The 24,808-nt window shown below is 43.5% G+C and overlaps 1 protein-coding gene across 2 annotated transcripts in view; it reads left to right on the top strand.

Annotated features, from left to right (window-relative positions):
- Positions 1-494: 494 nt before the first annotated feature.
- The window catches only part of GLI2 (GLI family zinc finger 2), a 190,862-nt gene continuing 166,548 nt past the window's right edge, over positions 495-24,808 (top strand). For both annotated transcript variants that reach the window (XM_032114616.1, XM_032114615.1), the window contains exon 1: positions 495-843. The gene's annotated coding sequence lies outside the window, so the exon portion shown is untranslated. The remainder of the gene's footprint in view (positions 844-24,808) is intronic.

The raw sequence follows: 24,808 nt of genomic DNA on the forward strand, positions 1-24,808 counted from the left end.
AGCGAATCTGCACAGGCCGAACTTCTGCTGTTTGGGGACGAGGGGGGCGGCTTTCCCCGAGGAAGGGGGATTTGTATGGGTTCGCTGCAGATGCGCTCCAGCTGAGCGGGGTGTGCGGGGGCTCCCGGCGCTCCTGAGCGGCGCGGCGGGGCCGGGCTGGCCGGGCGGATCCCACCGCGCCCCACAGAAAGCCCCGCACCCAAAATGGTGCGGTTCGCCGAGGCGAGGGGGCGATCCGGGATGAAAGGGGCTGGGGGGAGGAGAGAGAAGATCCGGAGCGGTGCGCTGCTCCCGCGCCGAAAGGGTGGGAAGGTTTAGATTTCCCTATTTTTTTTTTAAAGGGCGGGTGGAAGAGAAAACAGACCCTAGAGCCAGTTTTCCTCTTGTGTCAGGGCTTGAAAGCGTTCCAGCGTCTTCCTGCAGGCTGCTCAACTTCATCCATCGTGTGTGTGCATATGTGTGTATATCTATTATATATATAAAGTACGTGTACGTGTGCGCGCCGTGTCCCGCCGGCGGCCCGGGCAGATGGGCAGCAGGAGCTGCCCCGCAGCGCCCCGCACCTCTGCACGCCGCCCCCGGCCCTCCACAGCCCTTCCTCCCTGCCCGCCTCCGCGGAGCTGCTCCGCGGCTGCAGCCGGGAGAACACCGCGCCGCCGCCGGGATCCGCGGCAGCTTTTGGCGAGGAGCGGAGCGGAGCGGGGGAAGAGGCACAAAAGGGAAGGACGGAGGGAAAGTCCCTCCCACGCCCCCCTCCCCCAAGTTTATGATGGGGGTCCGGAGGAGCAGCGCTGCTCCGCGGCAACCGCTCGTCTGCTGAAAACTTGCTGCTCCGCTTTTCGGGTAAAGTTGATGCTTATTGTGTCTTTTCATTGTGCTTTTTATTCTTTTTTTTTCCCTCCTCTTCTCCCGCTTTGGTTGGAGCTGCCCTGCGCCGGTGGGGGGTGTGTGTGAGGGAGGGTACAGATTTGGTGAGGGTCTCTCCTCGCAGCGGGTGCCCGAGGGGGGCCCGTCCCGTGTGTCCCCCCCACCTCGCAGGTGAACGGGGAGGATGGGGTCGCGCGTGTGCCCGGTGTGTGCCCCCCTTTCCCCGTCCAGACCCCTCCGGGACCGTGCCTCCATGGCCATTGTTTTTCCCGGGGGCTGCGGTGACAGTCCCAGCCCCGGGCTGCTGCCAGGACCGCCTTGCCCTGGGTCCCGGAGGACGGCAGGGCTCCCCAAAGCCAGCATTGAGTTTGTCTTTTTTTTCAGAAGAAAAATGAAGTTGCCCCCTCGCCTCCTTGTCATCCCCCCATCCGGGAGGGGCAATCTTTCGACAAGTATATTTGCTGAGGAATTTAAAAAATTCCCTGCTGCAACTTGATCCCTGTGTGATGAGGAGCGGCTTGGAGAGACCCGGACTCCAATCCTATTAAGGACTTAGAGAGTTGAGAGTTTTTCCCCCGGACTCGGTGGCTTTAAAACAATCAAGGAGGAGGGGAGGGAGATGGGCTCATCTAGATGCCTTTTCTGCCTCGAGTGATTGCCATCATTTCCTGGGAAACCTGACTTTTCCAGCGCGGGGGCTTAGGATGATTTATCGGTGGTCCTGCTGCCGGCTTTTCCGAGGTTTATGGGCTTATTTATTTATTTATTCATTTACCTAACCTGCAGCCTGGGCTTCAAAACTTCCCGGGCCGGGGCTGCGGCGTAGCCGCGGGCGCGGTGCGGTGCGCGCAGAGCGGTGCCCCCTCCGCGGGGCCGGGACCCGGCTCGGCCCCCGGTACAAGGGCAGGGTGACCAAATGTTCAGGCGTGGGGGGTCACCGCCGGCCGGGCCAGCGAAACTTGTGTCTTCCTATAGCTGCCCTCGCATTTCATACTGCCCCAGGTGCTGGAAAACTTCGTGCGTACAGAAATTAGCATTTTATTGGCGTATCGTGTTTATATTTTTACGGCCACAGATAAAGGCACTAGTTGTAAAACCTTGTCCACCCCTGCCAATCCCCTTTTCCCTTTCTTTTGGTGTTTTTTTGTTTGTGGCTTTTTTTTTTTTTTTTTTTTTTTTTTTAACAACTGAGGCTCTTGGGATGTACAAGAATTTGAAAGTAAGCGTTTGACTAGCATGTGCATAAAACAGCATTTAAACAAATATTGTATTGGCATGTGCTGTGGAGTTGGTGCCAAAAAAGTTAAGTAAATAAGCCATGAAATTCAAAATACACACAAGTGGAATAGACTGATTTGTTATAAGACTTGCTGATTTTATCTGTTTGTTCAAGCCACCTTGCTTTAAGAAAAACTTTGGAGGTCTTTTTGGTTTTGTTTTGGGTTTTTTTTAGTTCTAAACCTAATATACTTCGTTAGAAAAGAAACTACATTCACCTGGAAAAGAGGATCTTGCTAAATAATTAAATAATTGTTTATGCTGCTGGGATGTTTGAAATGCCTGATAATTGCTGCATCCAGCAACTAGAGTTGGTGAATTGATTTGGTTCAACTTTTCTGAGGGGTGGATATGGTAATTTGTATTTTGGCTGGAACGTCAGGAAATGTTGACACCTGTCAAACTTTGAATTGCAATAAAAATGTTGTATTGAATGTTATTGCAAAACTGACAACTTTTAAGAAGAGAATAAAATTCATTATGGCTTTTCCACTGTAAACAACTCCTGGAAATTTGTCATTTGATTGAAAGCATGACCTATCTGCAGCACTGAAAAGTGCCTGATTCACTGAAGATGAACTTGTTAATCTATGGTTATGTGTATATCCAACCTCTGGTGTGTGTTTGGGAAAGAGTTGATCTTTAAAGCAAGTTGAGGTAAGATTCACTTCATCTCAAATGTTGTTATTGCTTAAAGTATGTGACTTTGAAGTGCCCAGAAATGCAACTGCTGTTCTTCAAAGGAAAACAGATCTCGAGGACTGTTTCCAACTTCCTTTCAATGTCTTTCTTTTTTTTTTCTCCAGTGTGTCAAAAGGGATGTATACAGATGGACAAATACTATTTGTGTTAGGTCATTCAATTAGAGAAAAATTAGAGCCATAGAAGAATTTGAACTAGATGCGTATGTCAATATAAATCTAGCATAATTTCATTGAAGCTGCTCCAGGTTATACTTGGATAAAAGAGAACAGAACTTGACCTCAGACATCCAATACATAGCAGCTTGCATTCCCAAATGTTACACTGAAGTCACATTTAGAAAAGACAGCCTTCTGGATGCATATATTTAATGAGCAGTATTTTTTTGAAAATGAGCAGCATTGTTTTGAAAACCAGTTTAAACTTTTATGTCAAAGAACCATTTTTGTTTATTCTTTTTGTGATTCTAATGATCTTACAGGTTTATACCACGACTTCCCTTTCAGTGGCACAGTTGTATAGAAGCTGCACAGGCTCTAGGGCTGTGTGATCAGCTGTATACAGACAGGGTTACGTGATCGCTACAGTTTTGTCTGACTTGAAAATATGTTTTCATGATCCCGATACTTAATTTCTATTGAGAACCTTTGAATTTTTCAGTCCTCTGGACCCATCTTGTTTTTATTTAAGGATAGGGTAGAACATATGACCTAATAGCAGTTGCATTATTCTCATTCTCTGTTTGCAAGTACAGAGGACACTTGGTTAACTGCTTGCTCCTGGTTTTGGTGGCCTACTGTAAGCCAGTTGTTTGCCCTGTAGTCTGAAAGGTACACAGATACTTCATGCTTTTGTACTCTGAGAAGTGCTCTGTTCATAGTGAAGTTTCCAGTGCAGATTAGTGAAGGTAGTGGATTCAGTAAGCAGTCACCAAAATCTGTATGTATTTGTGGAGCAAACACCTATCTATTGCCCCATCACAAAGCCTCCACTCAATAATCTGGCCAAGGATTTCAAGGCAGTGAGTTTTTTCAAAGAAGCTACTTAGGAACATTAGATGTGACTATAGCATCAAACTAATTAGTTGCCACTCCATTTCTATGAAGCTTCTAGGGCTTTATAGAAATGCAATATTTGCACTTCTCACTTGCTGCTAAGGCATTGAGGTTAAGCGGTCTCTGCTTTTTGTCCGCTTTCTTACTGATGGGAAAGATTCCAGGGCATTGTTCAAGAGCTGCACAGGTAAATATTTTAAACAGTTGCACATTAGGACAACTTGCCACAAAGCATTAAGTGGTATTTAGGGTTTGCTTCAGCTCTGTTGCCAGGACCCTTTTAAAGAAAACCAAAACAACAGGAGGTATTTGGGAATTAATTAATACAACACTAAATAAAATAACAGCAAAGAATGAATCCTTGTATGAATGACAGCAAGAAGGCGTTGTGTTAAAAAGGCAGATAATACATATGTGCCTATGCATATCTACATATATGTACACACATTTGTGCATGTGTGTGGAATATGCACAGTTCTCAACCTGTGCATACAGCAGATCCCATATATGTGCATCTTCTGGAAACTAACTGGTGTTTGGTGTAAAAGTAATGGGAATTGCATCTGGCATAGCAATCTTGATAGTTTAAGAGGCAAAATTGCAGGTTTCCCTTGTGAACAAGTGACTGGAATGGAAATAGTGGGTAATCAGGTCAAATTTTCTACAGACCAGTTCCAGTTGGGAACTGGTAGAACTTTGTAGAAAATGTTAGGTGTGCGCAGTCCAGGACAGGCCACAGAATTTTTGTTCATTCATTCTTGGCTACTGTAAAACCACACCCCATACCCTTTAACTTCTTATAAACAAAGTGAACCCAAATACTAAAGCTGAAATGTGTTGCACAAAGGTAACAGGAAAGTTGTCCCATAATTCAGAAGGTCAGAGCTGTAAAAATTGTTTCGGATTTGTGAATATTCAGTACCACAGAAAAAGAGGCCTGGGTGCCTGGAAGTGGACACCCAAGTTAGAAATAAAATGAAAATAGGCTCCCTTGGGTTCCCATTGTAATGAGTGGAAGCGTTTCTGATACCGTTATGGGCATGACTGCCCAAATACATTAGTCACTGGTGAATCTTTTCTCATCGTTTCACAATTATTTGCGATTGGCTGACACCTTTCTGCAATTATAAATATTCTAAGAGGAAACAATACAAATTAGAACTGTAGGTACCAGGATCTTTGTACTGGATGTATTTCTTTTTACTTTCTAAGTGTTCTTTTTCATATGAAAAGAGTCTTGCAGCTTTATCCTTATTCAAGTCTTTTCTTTTTGTATCTACTGGGGAGAAAACCATTAATTTTGAGGAATGGTGAGAGTAAGCCTTAAGCTGTCTTTGACATTTTAGTTTAACTTGAATAGGTTAATTTTTTTTTTTTTTTTTTTAAGAAAACAAGTTGGTGGGAAGTGTGTTTTAACTGTGAGCGCCCGATTTCGACCATTAGCATAAGAAAAAAAGTTTTAGTGCATTTACTATTGTATTGAATGAAGAGTTCCAACAGTCAGGGAAAAGAAAGTAAAAGGCTGTAAAGAAATGATGGTCTATTCAGATTATTCAGCAGCCCAGAGCTCTGGTCATCTGCCTCTGAAATCTGTGATCGGGATATCACTTTTATCTTCCTGTGCCTTTCTCTCGCCTTTTTCACATGTTCACTTTTGTCAAGGTTTATTGATCACGTTTTCTTCTCTGCAAATCTGTGGAAAATTTAATGAACCAAAAACAACTGAGAAATAAAAGGAACTTTTTATTCATTAGCCACTAGATTGAATTTTGTTCTATAGTCACTACCCTCTTGCCTCTCATGTGCCTCATTGTGTCATTCCTGCAGTAGTTACAGTATGTACAGTGGGGATGGCCACATTATTAATTCTCTTCCAGGGAAAAGTTTGTTTAAAGTTGTGAACTCATGGCAGCCCCAGCTCTGCTCCTTGGCTTTTTTCTGCCTTCCTGACATTCGGATTCTTGACTGTGGTGCTTCTGTCACTAAACCTTTAAGTGTGAATTTCGTAGAGCATTTACCTCTTCAAGAATTAAATGTATTTGCTGCCTAGCAATTAAATCCAAATTTAAATGATTGCAGATTAGTAGTACTTATTTACAGTCCTGATTGTTTTGGTGCTGTGATCCTTGTTCATTACACATCTGCTTTGCCGTGGTGCTGCCCCAGAGCGCTTTGTGATGCAAATGCTTTTGTTAACTTACAAATAGTTTCAGTATCTAGATCATCTCAGGTGACATATTTAAGTCGCTTCTTTTTTCCCAGATGGACTTAAAAAGCTGTAATTAAATGTGGCTTCCAGTATGATTAAGCTTTGCTAACATTTTCCATGGAACGATTTACTTGAACTCTGGCACTTTCTGAACCTGTCACTGAAGATTTTTCAATAAACGCCCCTTTTAACATTCATTTCATTTCATTTAGTGCAGCTTGTAAGTGTAGGGAAATGAGTCAAAATGAAGCATATATCTGCCTGAGAGATTACTTGGGTGTTTCTTGATTCTAAAGAACTTTACTGCTACTCCATGTTAAATGCTAAGTCTAAATCCCAGGGGAATCAAAACCATAGAGTTCTGTAGAATAGTCCCAAATACTCTCCTAATGAATAGTAGCATCAATCCTGATACTTCTAAGGGATGAGCTAAAAGCCACAAAAAGAACTCTGGATTTGAGCTTGTAATTTCAGCTGCAGTGATGGCACATCTGTGACTGCATCTGTTTTTCTGTGCATGGAGTGACTCTGTTCTGTAGGAGTACACACCTGCAAGCTTAAACTGCCTGTAAATCCAGAGAGAGGACTTTGTGCCCAGCAGAATGAACCCTGCTGGGAAAATCTGGGCTTCGGGGGGTGGGGGGGAGGGGCGGGAATAGTAATAAAAAGTCTTCTATCCCCTGTGAAATGTAGGATTTTAGTGTAGATAACTCATTCAGATGGAACTAACGTAATCTCTCCAGAGGAAGACACCTTCTCTGGGATGCTCCGCTACACAGCGGAAGCCGGTGTGGGTCCAGCCCCTCAGAGGTGAGCACCCTGTGGCCACAGTCCGTCACCCCCGCCATGAGGTGGCAAATACCCCCAGCAGGGGACCAGCTCGTTCTTCCCAGAGTCTGCAAGGGATGGTCAGCTGCACATCTTAATTCCTGCAAATGCAGTGGAAAAACTTCCCGTGTTACAAATGCAATTCAGAAGAGTGGAGATGCTGTAATATTACAATTCTGTGGCTTATATTCATCATTAGGAGCTTTAAATACCCTGGAAGTTAAATCCTGTTTTGTTTAAATGTCCTGTAGATTTAGTGATTATATTCTATTCGAGCAAGTGGATCACCTGGAAATTGTTTAGCACTGTGTTAAGCAGTTCGATTCTGTCGCTAAAATTCATTGAAACCTCCTTGAAAACATCTCACCAGTTTTTTTTTTTCAGCTTGGAAAGTGGCATTCCTAGCTAGAATCAGTGTATTGCTCCCCTCCATGCTGACCTGAGGAGCTCTATTAGAGCCCTTTTATCACACCGTCTTTAAAAGCAAGGTCTGTTGATTGCAGCGGTGTTAAAAGAGCATCAGTTCCCAACACCAAGATCGCTCCTTTTCAGAGCAATGCTCAGCAATGCTCCTTTGTGCGGTGGACAATGCAATAAGTCAGACAGGACTTTCTGAGCCACCTCTATAAGGAACTGTAAGGGCTGCTGAAGTACACTTGTGTTAAGTTGAATTGATTGAAATTTAATGGCTGTTAGTAGCTATGAATGGTAATGATTTTCTAGAGTATCTTCACCATGCTTGACATTAATAACTGGAGAGTGTGTATGTGTGACGCTAGTATGTTATTCATTTTTAAAGATGCTTTCTCCCAGTCCTCTTTCCCATAATTTAGTTGTTTTGATGCTTCAGAAAAGAAAAAAAATCTTGGGCTTCGAAGAGCACGTACATCTTGTCAACATAATTTTGTGCTCAAGATTTTTATTTTTTCCAATTCTAACATAAATCAGACTACAATATAGTGAGAGTGATGAATTTGTTTTACATGCCATCATGAATTAATGTTATGCAAATAAAAGCTTTACAGGTGCCGTGATTTACTTAATAATTTCAAGTTCTAATATTTAAGCTCATTCATTATGTTTGAGTAAAAAAAAAACCACAGCATGTTCATATTTTAAAACGTGAAATGTGAGATTTGTGTGCATTTGCTGTGTGTAGTTGCTGTGTAAGCACATTTGATGGCTAAGAAAGAATCAATCAGTGTTTGCATTCGGCATCGTATGCCTGTAGATGTTACAGAGACATTTCAAAGAGAATAATCAAATATTTGTATGCAAGGAGAGGAAGGTGATGGTAAAATATCCTTCATGGATACAAAGAAGCAGAAAACTGCCAAAGAAAAGTTTTTTGGCCTTCAGAATTTGAGCAGGGCAGCACGATTTTGCTATGCAAAGTGGCCTTTATTTCATCCTGAGCAGTTTGCTGCCAGACCTGCTGCCTTTGCCGCATGGTGAAGATGAGCTGAGGAGGTGGTGAGAGCTGTAGGCATCCTGGGTCAAAGGTGAATGCGAATGTGATCGCAGGGTTTTCAGGCTTTGATATGATTTTTAGTGGGCTTCCCAAAGGCTAAGGACAAGGGAGAGAAAGTTTGACACGCAAATACATCTTGAATCTCTGAAGATAAGAATAGATTTTGACTTTATTTCTCAAAAATTGAGGTCACAGTGGTCTGATGACAGGCTGAAAGCCCATCACTCAATTTTTTTGTTTGTTTCTTACTTTTCTTTATTTTTTTTTCCAAATGAACAGACAGATTCTTATTTTTGATACATTGTACACATTGAGTTAGTGACAGCATATCCCGGTTTTGAAGTTTGTGGCCCCAGGATCAAGGTTTAGCACCAACATTCAGGCCTCCCTGCCTGAGTGGCAGTAATTTTACTGATAATGCCATGGAAGAATCAAGCCTCTTAAATCTGGTAACAGTGAATTAAAAGTGAATCTTTACAAAATGCATTTGCTCCATGCACAGGGTCACGTGTCTCTGTGATTGCTGCAGTTCATAGCTGTGGGAGTAGGCTCAAAATTGCTCCTTGACCTCATCAAGCCCAGGGGACCACTGGCCAGGGAGCAGAGTGGTACTTGGCTTTTAGTAATTTTGACAACTTCTCCTTTTGCTCTGTGTTCTTGAGGAACTCAGAGGAGAAATTCATTAGGAGGCACCATTCAAGCCAAGGATTTATCTGGGTGTTAAAGGGCCATTTGGGAAGTGGCACACAGTGTATGTACCGTGATCAAGTTAATTATGTTGCTTTGGCAACCCCAGCTTTGGTATTTCCTGGCTAGGACTCGTTGATGGAATCATATTCCAATATCTGGCGTCATCAACACTAAAATCCTCTACAAAACCAGGTCAGTGTTGTAAAAAAGTAGCAGAAAAGAGATGGAGGATTTTTCTGAAAGTGTTAACAATTCATTGTTTTACAAGCTTTGTGTTGAAGTAAGTTTCTGTTTAGAATTTTAAAGTATAATTCCATTGTAGGAAATACAGTAGCAATATAATTTCTTTTTCAGTGGACTCCAAGTAATTGTTTTAGAATTCCTTTTGTGGAGAATTTCAGCATTTTGAGGTTTTGTTTCAATTCACAATAAGTCAGATTTGGAAATCTTAAATTTCTTTGTAACTGCAGTAACTGTATTCTTAACTTTGCTCTCTGCTTCTGAGAGCTGTAAGGGAACACAGGGCTGAGCACAGCACATGTGTTACTGAACCACATCCATGGCCAATTTTTTCATCTTTGATTTATTATGTGTGCTGTTGGGGGTCTTTCCCCCATTTTTTTCAGAGAAAAGGGAATGAGGGGGAAACACTGTGTGTATTGGGGTTGCATTATCTCAGCAAAGCTTGCACCAATTTACAGACCCTGCTGCAGCCCTCTAAATCTCCATTTTCTATTTGAGAAAACATTCCTACTTCTGCATTTTACTCCAAGGCCTCTGGCAGGGCTTGGTAAAATTTAAACTATATGTTGGACTTCTTCTGAGAAATTCACTGATACTGGAGGTGAGTTCACCCCTCTGGGACAAAGCACATGGGGGAAGTGGGCGATGAAAGGCAGGTCTGGATCTGTGTTGAGAGGACGGGGATGAAACAGGGCAGTGCTGGCAGCTGCTGGAGGTTGCACCATTCTCCCAGGGGCATGCAGGGTGAGAGATCTTCCTCTTCTCCGTTCCAGAGGGCATTTCCAAGGTGCAGATGGCAGGGGGATCTTTGCCAATGCATTTATTTCCTTTAATCTCTTCTCACAGTAGAGAGACACCCAAGAGTCAGACTCCATCCAAGCTGTTGAAGGTGGGAGATAGATGGGCTTTCTTGGTAGAGAGGAACCCACAGCTTGTGAGCTGCCCACTTTGGGCTGGCCCGTTTCTGGTCACTATGGGTTCCTCTGCACCAGTTGGTGGCTTGCCAGGGAGGAGCTGCCTCAGATTAGGCTGGAAACTTTCAGTGCATTGGGTGCAGTCAGGTGATGACATGCTCCAGCTGTCAGGCTGAAGGAAGGGGGCCCAAAACAGCTTGGGACCCCTAACCTTGGTCATTTTGGTGTCTTCCTCCTTTGCTGTTGAAGATGCAACTTTGCAGCCTAAGGGGACCGACCTCCTGGCATCACCCCACTCCCTCCTCCTGTTACTGCATGTGGAATAACTGGTGCCTTCATGGGATTTACCAAAATCAGATCTCCAGTGAAGTGTAGGACCCGCCAGTGGAAGTGAAGAAGGCAACCACTCAGGATGTCTTCTTCGAAGTGACTTCTCTCTCTTTTCATCAGCCATTCTCTTCTCCTGGCGTGGTGCAGCCCAGGGGCTGCCACCTGGGACTGGCTGGCTGTTAGCCCTGCTGTAACAAAGCAGGAGCAGTTGGGGTTTTTTATCTGGTTTATTTTTTTCCTCTCTTGCTGTGTGTTGTTGGTTGCTAGGATGAGGTCTGTGGTCCTGGTGTGCTTTCTGGGTGTGCTAAACCACTTGCCCCACGAACCTCCCATGTAGGCTGGACTGGGAGTCCTTGGTGCAGCAGTTCAAACAGAGTGCAGTGCTGCAGGTGCTCTTTTGCTGGCTGATTGCTTCAAATGTCACACCTATCCTTGGCTTGATGTCTGCACTGTTTCAACATCTCATGTAAGCTAATGCAGTTTAGGCATCACCCGTTTCTCTCTCTGTCTCCCTGGAGGTTACAGATTTCCAGACACCCTTGAGATGGAGTTTTAAGGTCATCAGTGGCATTTTTAGGTCACAGAACTGCAGGACCTTGTCTTCTTGCCAGCTAATCAAATGACTAATTAGTTCGTATATCACTGCTGTTATCTTTCTCTCTAGCTTTGGTTCAGCTCTGCAGGATGAAGCCTGCTAGGAGATGACATCTGAGAATTATTTGATTGGAAACTTAGAGGCAGATATGGTCAAGAGACTCCATATGAGCAATCACTGGTGCCTGTGTTAGTCTCTGTACCCCAATTCATCCACGTGTGTTAAAGCATCTGCCAAAGCACAGTATTTAAAAGCAGCCTTGCTATAAGCCTTTTTATGATTATGGCAGTGAATACACAAAATACACAGCACTCTTAATTCCATTGTAATTTGAGTAATTTCCACAAGACTGTATTTTTAACAGAGGTAGCTGTGTACATATACTTTAATTTATTTAAATCTATGAGCATTTTTACATCAGGGCACTTTATCCTGCACCCTCTAAAATGCTCACAAACAGGGACTTGGGCAGTGCATGCCTTTGTGTGTATCACAGCCACATTAACCCACTTTATTTCCCACTTTTCTCAGGTGTTGATGGCATCTGGTTGTGACAGATGCTTTCTGATAAAGCCTTCAGATCAACATGCCTTGGGAGACATCAGTGCTCTGTGTTGGTACTTGCAGACTGTTGTATCCAAATACTCTTCTTTAATTGTCTTATTAAGTAGAGAATTAAGCTGTGTGCTTTGACTGTTTTGGTGCCAGTGGTTCTTATTGCAGGCTTTGGCACGGCACCACGTTGTGTTTTAAAGAGACAGCATCACTTTAATGATGTGGGAATTGAGTTGGAGGATAAAAATCCGCTGAGAAAATGGCTGACTGAAAGTACGGTACGTAAAATCTGATTTTATGTTCTTCCCCTCAGACTATTAGGTGGGGGGTTTAGTTCAAATGCCTGTGATGATTTAAGAAATAAAAAGCAGAAATTCTCCCTGCTGCCAGACCACAGGCTCCTCAGTGCCAGACTTGCAGACGAATGTCACATGTTGCTGTATGTTTTGAAAGCATACCATGTGTTATTCTTTAGCTGTCTCAGTCTTCCCCCCCCAGCTATATCATCTTCCCCTAGCCAATCTCACAGAAAAACTTTTAATGGAAAAAACCTTCCTCTTCCCCCCCGTCCGGCACAGACCCCAGAATGTGTTCCCCTGTACCTGTCATTCCATAGGAAGGTTTCTGCCTGCAAACTTGCAGAAGTGATTTTAACTTGACTTCATGTAACTCTGCCTCTTATGCTTTAAATCAGGCACTTTTGACACTGATACTGCAGCTTATGTTGTGCGTTAGGATCAAGAGCTCACAAATGACTAAACATATGGTTAAAACTTTTTTTTCATGAAATATAATATGTTTCAGTTTAACTCAGCTGTGGGTCTAGATAACAAACCTCCACAGTTTGCCATTAGAATAATTGCATTTCCAGAAACAATTTTTTACTCCTTCTTTTCTACTGTCTTGGATTAATGTTTCCTCCAGCTAGTGACAGGACTGGACATGCAAACTGGATTACAGCATAGTGTGAGTAGTATGAGCTGAAAGTGCTGGCATCTCACTCTGTTGCCTACAAGGTTAAGTGGTTTACTGTGAGGTTGCAAGAAGTAAACTGAAAGTTAAAAGGCAAATTAATCCGGGTCTCTTGGGTTCCTCCAGTGACGAGAGCGGCTCCCAGGGCATTTGCCTCTCAAATGTTGTTTTGCCCATCCCCCCAACCCACAGCAATGGAGCTTTCCCACTTATGGCCAACTTGTGCTTAGATGGGAGGTCAGAGTCCAGCCACCCCTCAGGTACCTGGCTGTCACTCCGGCAGTGTGGCCACGGGATGCCGCTCCTCCTCCTGATCTGCGGTGCCAGGATGAACGTGGCAGAAAAGTTGGCAGCAGCAGCCTGGTGCTGTGACTCTCGTGAATGGTAAAGGCTGCTTCGCATTAGAGCTGCTCCCTGGGGCTGCCTCCTGCGGGAGGTCTGCTCCCAATTTCAGCAGGGGTAGGAAGCAGCCAGTGCTTGTGCTCGACATCTCTGTTAAGTTCACTGCACCAAAAAAAAAGGGCTACTCAGGAGAGCTGCTGCTTGGGTTTCTGCAGAAAAGACATTGAGTTGGTTCAGTGGCAGAACTTCAGATCACATCTCTGATAAGCAAGAAACTGCTGGAGAGTTGTGTTAGGATAAAGGATAGGGCTGGGAAGACCAGAGCAGATGGTGCAAGGGATCATACATGCATCACACCTATATGTGCTAGCTAGACCTCTGCCGAAAATTCATCATACTTTGTTTGTATTCCTTCTGTTTTTCCTTTTTGTTTTTTTTTTTAAACACTGCCATGAATGGGATTTATGCAAGCACCTGTATCCAGCTATACCGTATAATTGTAGGTGGTATTTCCACCAGCCTATGAGCTTAGGTGCTGGGTGTGCCATCTGATGTCCTAGTTTGCAAGTGTACTGGTCGTACTGGGGACTGAATGTGTCTGCTCACTTACTGTACACAAAAGCTTAGATTTGAATCCATGTTGAAAGGCTGGACCACAGCCTGTGTCTTGAGTGTGTTGGGCTTGTAATTCTCTTTTCAGTAGAAATGAAAGATTTATTGGTTTTCTATGAAAACAATAATAGAAAGTTTGTGTTTCACCTTTAGGTATAATTATGAGTGTGATGCTTGAATGATGAAGTGTACTGTGTTCAGAAAGAAACCTGGCACCATCCCACATGAGTGCAGGGTTTCCACCAGGCTGTGTTTCTGACAGATCAGTTTGACAAGTCCTGTTTTGACTGTGACCTCCTTCCTCACCAGTCTCTCATGTTTGCTGGGGAACTGCAGTGCTCAACTGTACTCAGCAACCTAGCTGTGTTGTAGTGGTAGAAATATTGCTGAGACATGGCAAGTGCCTGTGCTGGGACCACCAGCCTAAGGGAGAATGACTCTTGTGTACTGAGTTGACTGTATAGCTTATGTCTGTGTGGAGGAAAAATAGGTAATATGTTTCCCCTCTTGCACTCACTTCACCAGAGTGCCACCACTTCTCAAATATGGTGGACAGTGGCTTAGCCACTTCATCCACCAGCTCCCTCAGGACCCACAGCTTAGTCCCTTAGAAATACCAGTGAATGTTGCAGCTCTGGCCCCCCTCACCAAGGGCACATGGCTGCTCCTTGTATCCCAGGTTCATGGCAAAGAGCTAGTGAATGATGACTGCTTTGTGAGACCAAGTGTGACCAGGAGGGCACTTCCTGCCTTGTGTGTTACCAGTTCCCTCTCACGTGGACCCCTGTGACCTGTTTGTACTAATGTACAAATGTAATTACTAATGTAATGATCTGGAGCTATGCCTTGAAACCATGCAGAGCTTCTGCTGGAACAGAATGGTGACTTACCCTGCAGCCCTCCACAGACAACCAGTGATACACACTGTGCTTCACTGTGCTTCATCTGCATACAAGTAGGTAGGGGCTGTTCAAGATAATTGCTATAAACTGGAAATGTCCACCATGCTTGGGATTTGCATGCTTGGGACAGACCTTTCCTTTGTAACACTGTCATGGTGGCACATGAGAAGTTACCTGAACCTGATCCCTTTGATTTATGAAAGAACTGGTTGTAAGTTTGAGTATTTCCCATGGGGCTTCTCAGAAAGCAATGCTTTCCCTGCCCTTTCCTTATCTGACAGAGCCCTTCCTGTGGCCTGCAAAGATCACCTTACTTTCGGGGCATTTGTGGGACATGCATGTATTACAGTTCTAGTTGGTAACAATGCCTGTGTGGATTATCTTAGAAAAACTATTGCATTACTATGTAGGAAGTTCATTGAACTTCCATGGTCTATTTTTATAAGGGAGATCTTTGCCCTAAATTCATTGCTCTTTAACAGAAGATCCAATGCCCCAATAGAAGAGGAGGGCTGGAATGTGAAGTTATCAGCCCTCTGCTCTGCTAGACCTGTGGGCTGGTACAAAATCACATTTAGCTCCCAAGCAGCCACTTGGCTCACGTGTAGTTAAGGGACATGAAGGTGTCCCAAGGAGACAGATGCACAGACAACCTGGTTGCAGCTGGGAAAATACTGGGGGGGAAAGAAGGGATGTAAGGCACCAAACCTGTAGGAAACCAGTCTTCATTAGTTCTGCAACTTTTCTGACTACTTGTGCTCTTTTATTAACTTTTTATTATGGCAAAAGTGACTAGAATAAAAATAGTCTAGGTGCCAAGAGGATAAACAGTGAATTAAAGGGATTAAGTTCTGAACACTTTCTTGCTTTTAGAAAGATGTTATAAGATTTACTAGCTTAAGTTAAATTTACGTGACTGAATTACTTCTTAATTTAATAATGAGTTTTGTGGGGTAAAAAATCCGATCTGTTTAGGTGTTTTAGAAAGTCTTAATCCAGAATACATCGTAACTCTTTAGGCCACTATGGGAGAGTAGAGCAGCTATCCTTTGTGTCATAAGCTAAATGAGTGCTGACTGGGATTTGAGTCTTCTGGAAGTCAGCATGACCTGCACGTGGTGTAGGAATTGATAGCAACTCAACATGTAAGATAGCAAGGGAGCTATTACTAATGTTGTGTTAGTTATATTGCCAACAGTGATATTTCTGATTGTTTCAGTTTTCATAAACTCTTGAGATACTTTTAGATAACTTGTTGGAGTTTTTTAAGATATGAAGGTCTTTGTTTTCTAAAGACAGCTCATGGAAAGCTGATGACTGACAGTGGCAATTCTGTTTGAGGTCACCTGCAATAAACTTCTCTCCTGACACCCGTCGATGTAGTCAAGCCAAGCTCCTGCCCTTTATAAGGGTTCAGGGTTGCTGGCAGTTTGTGTTGGGTTCCTCTGAATCCACAGTGCTTGTGTGTGGCTCTTTCTTCCCCCCACAGCTCCTCACACAGCACACTTGCATGTTGGACAGAGTCCAAATTTCCTCCCTCCTGGGGATTCCTTTGCTGTTAATTTAAGTGATGGCAAATGCAAACTTCTTGCCAGAGCTTGCTGTGTGTTTTTTGGATGCTTTTTATAGCTGTTCCCTGAGGGGTCAGCTTTTGTCCTTCCCCACCACGCTTTCTGCTGTGGGGAGAGAGGCCTTGGCTTGGAGCTGATCAGTCCCACCTGGCTTTGAATGCATCTCTGACATGGCTTCAGGACCTCGCTGTCTTCCACAGTTTTCGAAGACTTTTGCTTTGTTGTTGTTTGTACAGAGCTGAGCTTTATAAAAACTTGAGTGGATATGTAATCTTAAAAGCAGAATAAATCATTCATGCCTATAATAGAGTGTGTCTAACTTGTTATTAGATGCTTTTCTGCAGCACTGTGACCTGATGATTTTAGATGCTACATGAAAGTTACAATTAGGGAGAGAGATAACTATTTTTAATAGGTATGCAAAATAGCTTTTCTCTTCAAAAGTAATGTGGTGAAGACATGGTGCTAATATGAGACAGAGTGAATGTGTTGAAGAGAAATGAGTGCCCATCTGCTGTAAGCCTGAACTGTAGATTTATGGGATATCTTCTCAAACTGGGGATATTCACATAGATCAGAGCACAGTCTAGAAAAGCACTTGGTCTCCTTCCAGGTAGACCAGCAGCAGCCAGGAAAGCTGAAAGGCAGGTCTTCAGTTTGAAGTCATCTGTGCCTCTGCTCATTTCCCTTCAAGGGGTCTGCCCTTGTCACCAGAGGGGACTTCAGCACCTCCCCCAGCCACAAGTTCTGCTTCCCAGGGTTATTCTCCAAGGCCTTTGTCCTGCTGCGAGGTTTGTGCTTGCACAACTGAGAATCCGTTTAGTTGTGGTTTTAACCCCTGTCAGCTGTTTTCAGCAGTCCTCCTCTGATTTGTCCAGACAGTTTTGTTAAAGGAGCTGTGCAGCAGGACATGTTCACAGGACAGGGAGGAGCAATGCTGGCTTTATGGAGATGCACATGTTGGAGGAATGTCATCTGTTTATGCTTCATTTTGCACTGGGGTTCTGCAGGACACTGTTTTCTGTGATCATCTGGGCTGTTGTAAAAGGCAGAGCATTTGGTTTAGGACTGAGGTTTGTAATGCCAGTCACTGCATAGGCTTGGTGTCCCATTTCCTGTTGAGTTGAAAGTGTCTAGTGGAATCAGAGAATCATAGGAATGCTCTGCGATGTCACCTGGTAAGCTAGTCAAAATGATGGTGAAGGAGTTCTCCTAGATGGAGAAATAAACCTTCGAGTCTGGAAACAGTGTGGTGGGCAGACTCAGTGTTTGGTGAAGGTGACTTGTGGAGAGCATGCAAGAAGCAGCACAGGACTTCAAAATAGGATTCAAATAGGAAGAACACCAAGATTATCTAGGAGAAAACATCCAGAGGAGTGGACATCCAGCATGCAGCATCTATTGGAATACTTAGGTCCTCAGGCATTAGTAACTGAGCATGAAGATCTTGCAAATTTGCTGCTTTTGGTAACCTAAAAAGACCCCCCCAAAAAACAGTTTGGTTGCTTGTCCTGTGCTGAGACAGCAGATGGGACTGAGGACATAGCGCTAGTAACTGCAGAAAGTGTAATGCATTCAGGTCTGCTTCACTCCATTACAATAGAGGTTGACAAATTGGAGAGAGTTCAGGAGAAAAAAGAAGTAACAAGAGAGCTTGAGGGATTGACTTACAAGAGAAGACCGAAAGAGCTGCATATAGATAACTTGGCTAAAGGATGACAAATGGGGTGGTTGAGATATAAATCTACAAATATCTGAAGGGTGTAAACACCAAGGCTATGAAGAATTATTTAGAGTGGTACAATGGGGTGTAACTAGAAGTAATGGGATGAAATTTAAGAGAAGGCAAATTTCAGTTGAATAATGGGAGAAGCTTTTTGACAGTGTGATGTATTAAGCCGTGGGCTGCTTTTCCAGCAGTAGTCCTGTTGCTCACTATTTAGGGCACAACCCTGTTTGCTTAAGAAGCCAGAGTTTTCTGGAGTCTTTATTAAGGACAGTTTCAAATCATGCCTTTTGTGTTTTATGCATTTGATGCAAAGGCATGCAAACCATACACCAAAGCTGCTGTGCCTCTCCACACATGCACCATGTCTGGGTGTGACATAACAGCTCTCGGTGTTGTGGTGGTGGAGGTGAGGGCAGGGGTGTGAGCAACCTCTTGAGCCATAGCTCAGCCCAGATGGCCCCGCTGGCATGACAAGCTTGGCCAGGTCAGTAGTATCTGCTCTTTGATCAGGACCTTCTTTTACCTCCCACTCTGCTCCCATCCAGATGCTGTAGTGTTACCTTTTAGGGGTTAGTTCACTTACGGTTTCTGGAATAGGTATCAAAGTTATGCTGCAGCTCTACACCAAGAAATCTCCTACTTTGCTACAAAGAAATCAGGACAAACAAGATCCCATTGATGCACGTGGTCTATGATCTTTTATAAATCTACAATACTGTACCTTAACTTTTTCTTTAGAAACTCCCATTTCTTCTTCTGCTTTTCAGTTCACTTGAAATGCAAACTAAGGTCAGAGGATCACTTTCCTACTGGCAGAACACACTGCATTGTCTGTCATTTTAAAATGTCCTCCACAGTAACTGAGGAAAGGTTCATTTCTCTACTCTTTATGCTTAAGAGTGACTCTTAAATGCATTTTGCTTTTCCTTATCTAGAAGGGCTAAATTAGAAAATTAGGTAAACTAGCTGTGTAAATCAAGTTAGAGTATCTCAACTAAAATGGTAGTTTATCTTCGGCATGGGGAAGATGGCAGATTCATGTGAATAGAGAAACACATGCAGCTGTAGCACTTAGCACGCACTGGCAACTTGGCTATTTTGTTGAAGAGAGGGAGGACAGAAAACTTTAAAGCATTGGCATTCTTGGAGCATAAATGAGACAAGAGCTGAAAGTGTCTTTTATAATTGTTCTTAAATGTGTTTTGTATTGCTCGTGCTGTCCCTGAAGAGGTCTGTGTCGGTACCCTTCGGGGAAATTTCTGAATTATATCCTCTCTCAGTCTGTGGGAAGAATGAACCACTGAAGGGTTTCATTCTCCTCTACATGGGAATGAATATTTTTCTTGCTGAAAAATGCAGTTTTGGTCACTTCAGAACTGGATTAATTTGGCGGATGCTTTTCATGGGGAATTTTGTATGTGGGGAAATGTCAAAACAATTGTGTCTTCATTGCATTCCCATCACTGAGAGCTGTGGTGAGAGCACACTTCTGGAGAGGAGAGCTTTGCTTTGAACCACTTTTCACATCCAGACCAAGAGTGGATGTGTGCTCAGGCCCCATCGTCTCAGGAGAGCAGCATAACCACTAAGCTACCTCAAGCTTGCCACCTTAATCTAAGTGGTTTCCATTCAGCAGAAATAAATCATTTATGTCAGTATGACTCCAGAATTATTTTTAAAAAATTGTTTGGTTTCACTGCTGTGCGGGAGTATCAGTTATCCTCCCTACCTTATTTCTGAGGCCACTTTAAAAAGGAATTTTAATTATGCAGCTGGGGGTCTCTAATAGCATTTGCAGGAGACATCATTGGTTTTTTTTTTTCCTGAAGATTGATTGATGATACTTTTGCACCTCTATTAGTAGACTTAGGCCCAACCCATTTACAAGGCAGACTTTCCAGGCAGGCACTCCTCAAGAGGACAGTGCAAACCTGGTCAGGTTTCTTTTAATTGTTGCTGCAAACTTCTCTGAACCTTGCTAGTGAAAGACATCTTTGCAAAGCCAAGCCTAGAGCAACTGAGGGAAGTGTTTGGGGGGAAAGGGTACCTCGGAATAAACTGCAACAAATTTTGGGGTCACCATAGCAGTCCAGGCCACTTTTAACTTCACAGCAGGGCTGGATTATGATCTGGAGCATTCGGAGTATTCCCAGCCTTGTTGGTCTGGGTTGATAACCTGCAGCTGAAGGGCCAGGGAGATGGGTGGGAGCCATGAAGTCCCAGCAAGAGCAGCAGAAATTCATCTCCCAGAAGCCCTGGCTTGCAAGAGCCAGCCTGTGCAGTGTGGCAGACTACAAGGCACAGCAAGCATACTTTTTTGTCAGTATAAGAAAGGAAAAAGCTGCCCTCCCTCCTTATCTGTTGAGGGCAATGAAAAATCTTGAGCCAGTTTGTGCAGTGAAAGGATTAATTTGCTGTGGATGTTTGATTAATAAAGCAGTGGTTTATCTCATTACATTTCTCCATAGTAACTGCAAAAGAGTTTCAGATGTGCGTGGCCTTTCCCGCTCTCCTCCTACTATGAAACAGATGTCTCACTGACTGCCCCTGAAAAGGACAGATCAGCACCCAAACCCTCCTTCTGGTAGGACATGAGGAGAAGCCAGAACTGAAGGAGGGAGTCAGCCCAAGTGCAAGGAACATGCCTTTCTTTTTCTGCTGCTGTATGAGAAAACACATAAATGTGTGTGCATGAAAGCCAGGCAATGGAATCAGATTATTTTGACTTGAAATACAGTATTAGTTTTCTTCATCAGCATTTAAAGGTTGGAAAGTTTTTAGCTAATTTGACGGGGCAGTTGCACAGTTTCTTTACTGCCTTTTGTCATTTTCCAGGGCTTCTATCCTTCATTACTCCCATATTAGTGCCCTGCCTTTATCTCTTGCAAGTCCTGCTCCTCAGCCCAACACCGCGGGCCTCCAAGAGTAAATGTTTATAATGTCCATTTAGCTTTCAGTGAAATCTCTTCCAGCTTTCAAAGAAAGCTCTTTAGTTTGGTCTGCACAGATGTAAACTTTTGATAGGAGAAATTCCCTGTGTTCATCTAATGGCTTCAGGACTCCAAGTGCTGCTGATGTGCTATAGCTCAGTGTCCTTGTAACTTAATGTAAAAACAATGTGCTACCTCTGATTTTGAGTTTAAGCACTCCCTAAGAGTGGATTTAGGCCTTCTATATGTGAAGCATATACTAACAGTACCTTATTTTTGTTTATGTATAAATAAGTTGTCTCTCCGCAAGATCTGTTGGAAGCCAAGTATGGGGTTTAAAAAAGGAATAAATAAGCAATGGAACAGTAATTCTGTCATAAGATGCATTGTGTTAACAGAAGTTTATTTACCTCTTAGAGTAGGAAGTGCTCTGACTTGTTAGAGTTTGTTGTTGCTTTCTGATGTGTTGGGTTCTAACATGGTTCTCAGTGACTTTTGTATTCTGTTTTCCCAAGAAAAGCCTTATATCATAGTTTCAGTTATTTTCCTTGGTAAAACTTAGTATTTTATTTATTGTTAGCTGCCATAGGTTACAGATGAACTAGCTTATACTTAGAATGTCATAGTTCATTCACTTACTTTGCACATTAATTTAAAAACTGAGGAGATAGCACGAGCCATAGGTGATGGAAGCTTTTCCCCGATGCATTCTCCTTTCACAACAAATCTAGCAGTCACTGAAGGACTCAGGGATGTTTCTTTCCATCAACACTCATACAAGTATTTTCCACCCATATATCTCAAAGTGCTTTAAAGAAATGCTTCAATATTATATACCAAGATGCTTGTGTTAAGAAGCTGAGTCACAGATGGACAGTCAGGGGTATCAGCCTGATAATAGTGTCAGAGAATGGGGACCCTTGGCTCCCTGTCCTAGGAATTAGAGCACTGCTTCATGGTGCCCACCTGTGTCCCACTGCAGAAGTGACTTAAGGTCTGCCAGCATTTCAGGATCCTGTATTCTAATGCAGAACAAATTTCCCAGGATTTATTAGGATGTCCAGAAAATCAGCTGTCTTTGCAGTACGTCCACTCTGGATGAATCATTACTTGTCACTTTTCTCTGACAAGATGGGAAACTGAGTGGCCGTAACTCTGAGCTTTGCCCTCCACGTCTCTCCTGAGGGCCAGGAGGAAAGGGCAGTGCTGGGACTGGGTTCATTGGTGTGTGCTGTGGGGTGAGGTGCAGCTCCAGCACCTCTGAGCTAGCATCAGGTAAGCAAGTGATAAGGCAGGCTTAGCAGTGTTCTGGCAGCTCACTGACGAGGTTGAGCAGCCCAATACTGGGTTGCCTTGGACTGGACAGCCCCAGTCCAGAGGTGCCGTAACGTGCTTCATACACAGCACAGCCATGTCTGCAAATGATTTCCAGAGCTAGCAGGCTGGGGACTTTCACTAGGTTAAAAGTCCCTTAGGAATGTAGAAATAGAGGTGAAATAATTAGCAACCAACCAGTGCTGGACCCCTGAATTGGTCTACCTCTGTTATGGTTTACACCCATAAATTCTGATAGCTGTTGTAGAGACATGTGTGTATGGGAGCGGGGAGAGGAGGGGAGAACTGCTGGTAGTGATCAAACTGGATCTTAAACTCTGATTTGTGTTGAGCCAGAAGGGTTTAATTATATATATGTAACATGCAATGAAAAGCAACATGGGACTTGGGTAGACCATATGTCTTAAGTGCTGCTTGGGATGACTGAGAGCTGCAGAACCAAGCTTTAGATTTTGGAGATGTGATTCAGACACAGAATTGTGCTGGTGTCCCTAAACTTTACTGGTTTTGAATAACATTTTTGTAGCTGAGGTTTGGCAAGTATGAAGCCTGAAGCCAGCTTAAGGAAAGTTTATGATGTGAAAATTAAGTTTTCTCTAGTAAGCTGCAGTTTGTCAAAACAACTGCACACATTCCTGTTGGGCTACAGTTTGGCAGGATGCAAAGATTGCATCTCTCCCTTTGAATATGCGAAGAAAATGGAAACCTGGCATTTTAATCTTGCATGGCTTTCTACACATCTCTTTCAACAGCTGGGATAAGCTCCTCTGCTTTATCACACGTTTTCCCTTGTGTTATGAATCACCACCTTCTCTTCAAGCAGTTCACATACAGGATTCTTCAGTCTTTTGAAGTTCATGTGTTTGACTAAGGGGAGCAAGAAAAGGTTGTAAAGGGACTTGCCCAAGGATAAGATGAATCTCAAATTTGGTTGTCTGACAAGAAATGAATTGGAGCTGGTACTAACTGATATTTCTGGTTTTGGGGGAAATAGTTTGGGAAAATTCACTCAGTTTCCCAACAGAGCTCTTAAAAGGGTCTCACAGAAAGGAAATTCCATACATTTTTTTGCTCTGGAAGGAAAAAAAAAAAAAAAGAAAAAAAACAAAACAAAACTGGTTTTAGCAGATTACTCTGAAATGAAAGAGAACAGCTGTCTGCCCCAACTCCCAAATCCCAGGGAAGGAGTGCTTAAAGCCGCCCTTAAGCTTCATGTAGAGCTTGGACTCATGGAGCTCTCACAAGCTTTGTGCTCCTGCCAGCAGCCTGGGATGGGCATCCCGGCTCCCAGGTGCAGAAGGCAGTCCATGAGGTGGGAACAGAAGCTGGGGAGTTTGAGTGTCTGCCTGGACAGCTGCTGAGCAAAGAGGCAGAGTTCTGACCCACCCCATGAGCAGTTACCTCAAACTGGTGCACAGCCACAGACATTTCCAGTGTTGACAACCTGATGCTTTCCATTGGAAATCTCTTGTGACAGGAGCTCCTGAGCTCTGTTACACATGTTTTGGTGTATATGCAATGTGTAGCATATCGCTGATAAGGTTGTATAGTGCCATTAAGATTTGGAGTATTGCTGGAGCAGAGCTCAGTTGGGGAATCTGCTTTGGAAGGTCACTGTTTGGATAGGAGCTTAATGGTGGTACCCAAGCAGTTGTAAGCAGGTGATCAATAAACCAGAAACATCTGAGCTATTCCCTTTGCTTTGCGACCTCACTATTTTATGAAACTTGCCCCGTGTGAATTTGCTCACAGCTGTAAGAGCAATTTAGTTCCACTCATTAGTGATGAAGCAAAGGTCCATAATAAAAAAAGAAAGGATAATACATCACCTAATATATTTTCTTTCTGGGCTTGATGCATATGGAGCACTTTAAAGTATTAGTTGTTTTCAGATATAGTAGAATTATTGTGTATTTTGGAAAACTTAACTGCCTAAGTAATAGGAGACCTCAGCCATACGCTTCACTATTAAATCTTTTCTGAGAAGTATGGAGAAACGTGTTTGCTCTGTGTGTGTTTGTGTGAGTTATGGGCTGTGCAGATCAGTGAAATGCAAATTAGCAGTCCTCTACTGTCCTGTCATATCTCGACTCGCAATAGCAGAGTTCAGAAGTTCATTGCTTGGGGGAGGCAAAAAAAGGAAAAAAAAAAATAAAATAAAAAAAAATAAAGTTTGCTCTGACTTACTTGTGCTTTTATGAAGACTGTCTGGAGCTAAATAACCCCTGGTGAACTTGTATCCTCCACTCCAGCTGCAGCCTTTCAGCTCCAACAAAGACCACTCACTAAATCCAGGAAATCGAGCGGCGCGTGGGTGAGTGGCTGACTCCGCATTCACACCCTGCCTGTGTTCCGGGGGGAGCCGCTCTGCCCGGCCCTGCGAGCAAAACCTTCTGCATGTGTGCCTGGAAAAAGTAATTCCTCACCATCCACAGAAAGCTGCTCTTTCCATTGAGTTTTTCCAGCAGTGCAGCTTTGTAAAAACCACAATAAAAACACGAGGCTGCAGGATTTTTATTCTTTACATTCCTCACTGCACAAAAAGCAGCACCAAATGTTTTTCTGGAAGCAGGATTTCCAGCCATGGAGCAGTGATTTAGGAGAGTAAGAATATCAGTTTCCAAGAATGTTTGGTTTGGAAAACTTTGAGATTTACTTGAGATATCTCCAATCTATTT

Source organism: Corvus moneduloides, chromosome 7, assembly GCF_009650955.1.
Source record: "Corvus moneduloides isolate bCorMon1 chromosome 7, bCorMon1.pri, whole genome shotgun sequence".
Taxonomy (NCBI): Eukaryota; Metazoa; Chordata; class Aves; order Passeriformes; family Corvidae; genus Corvus; species Corvus moneduloides.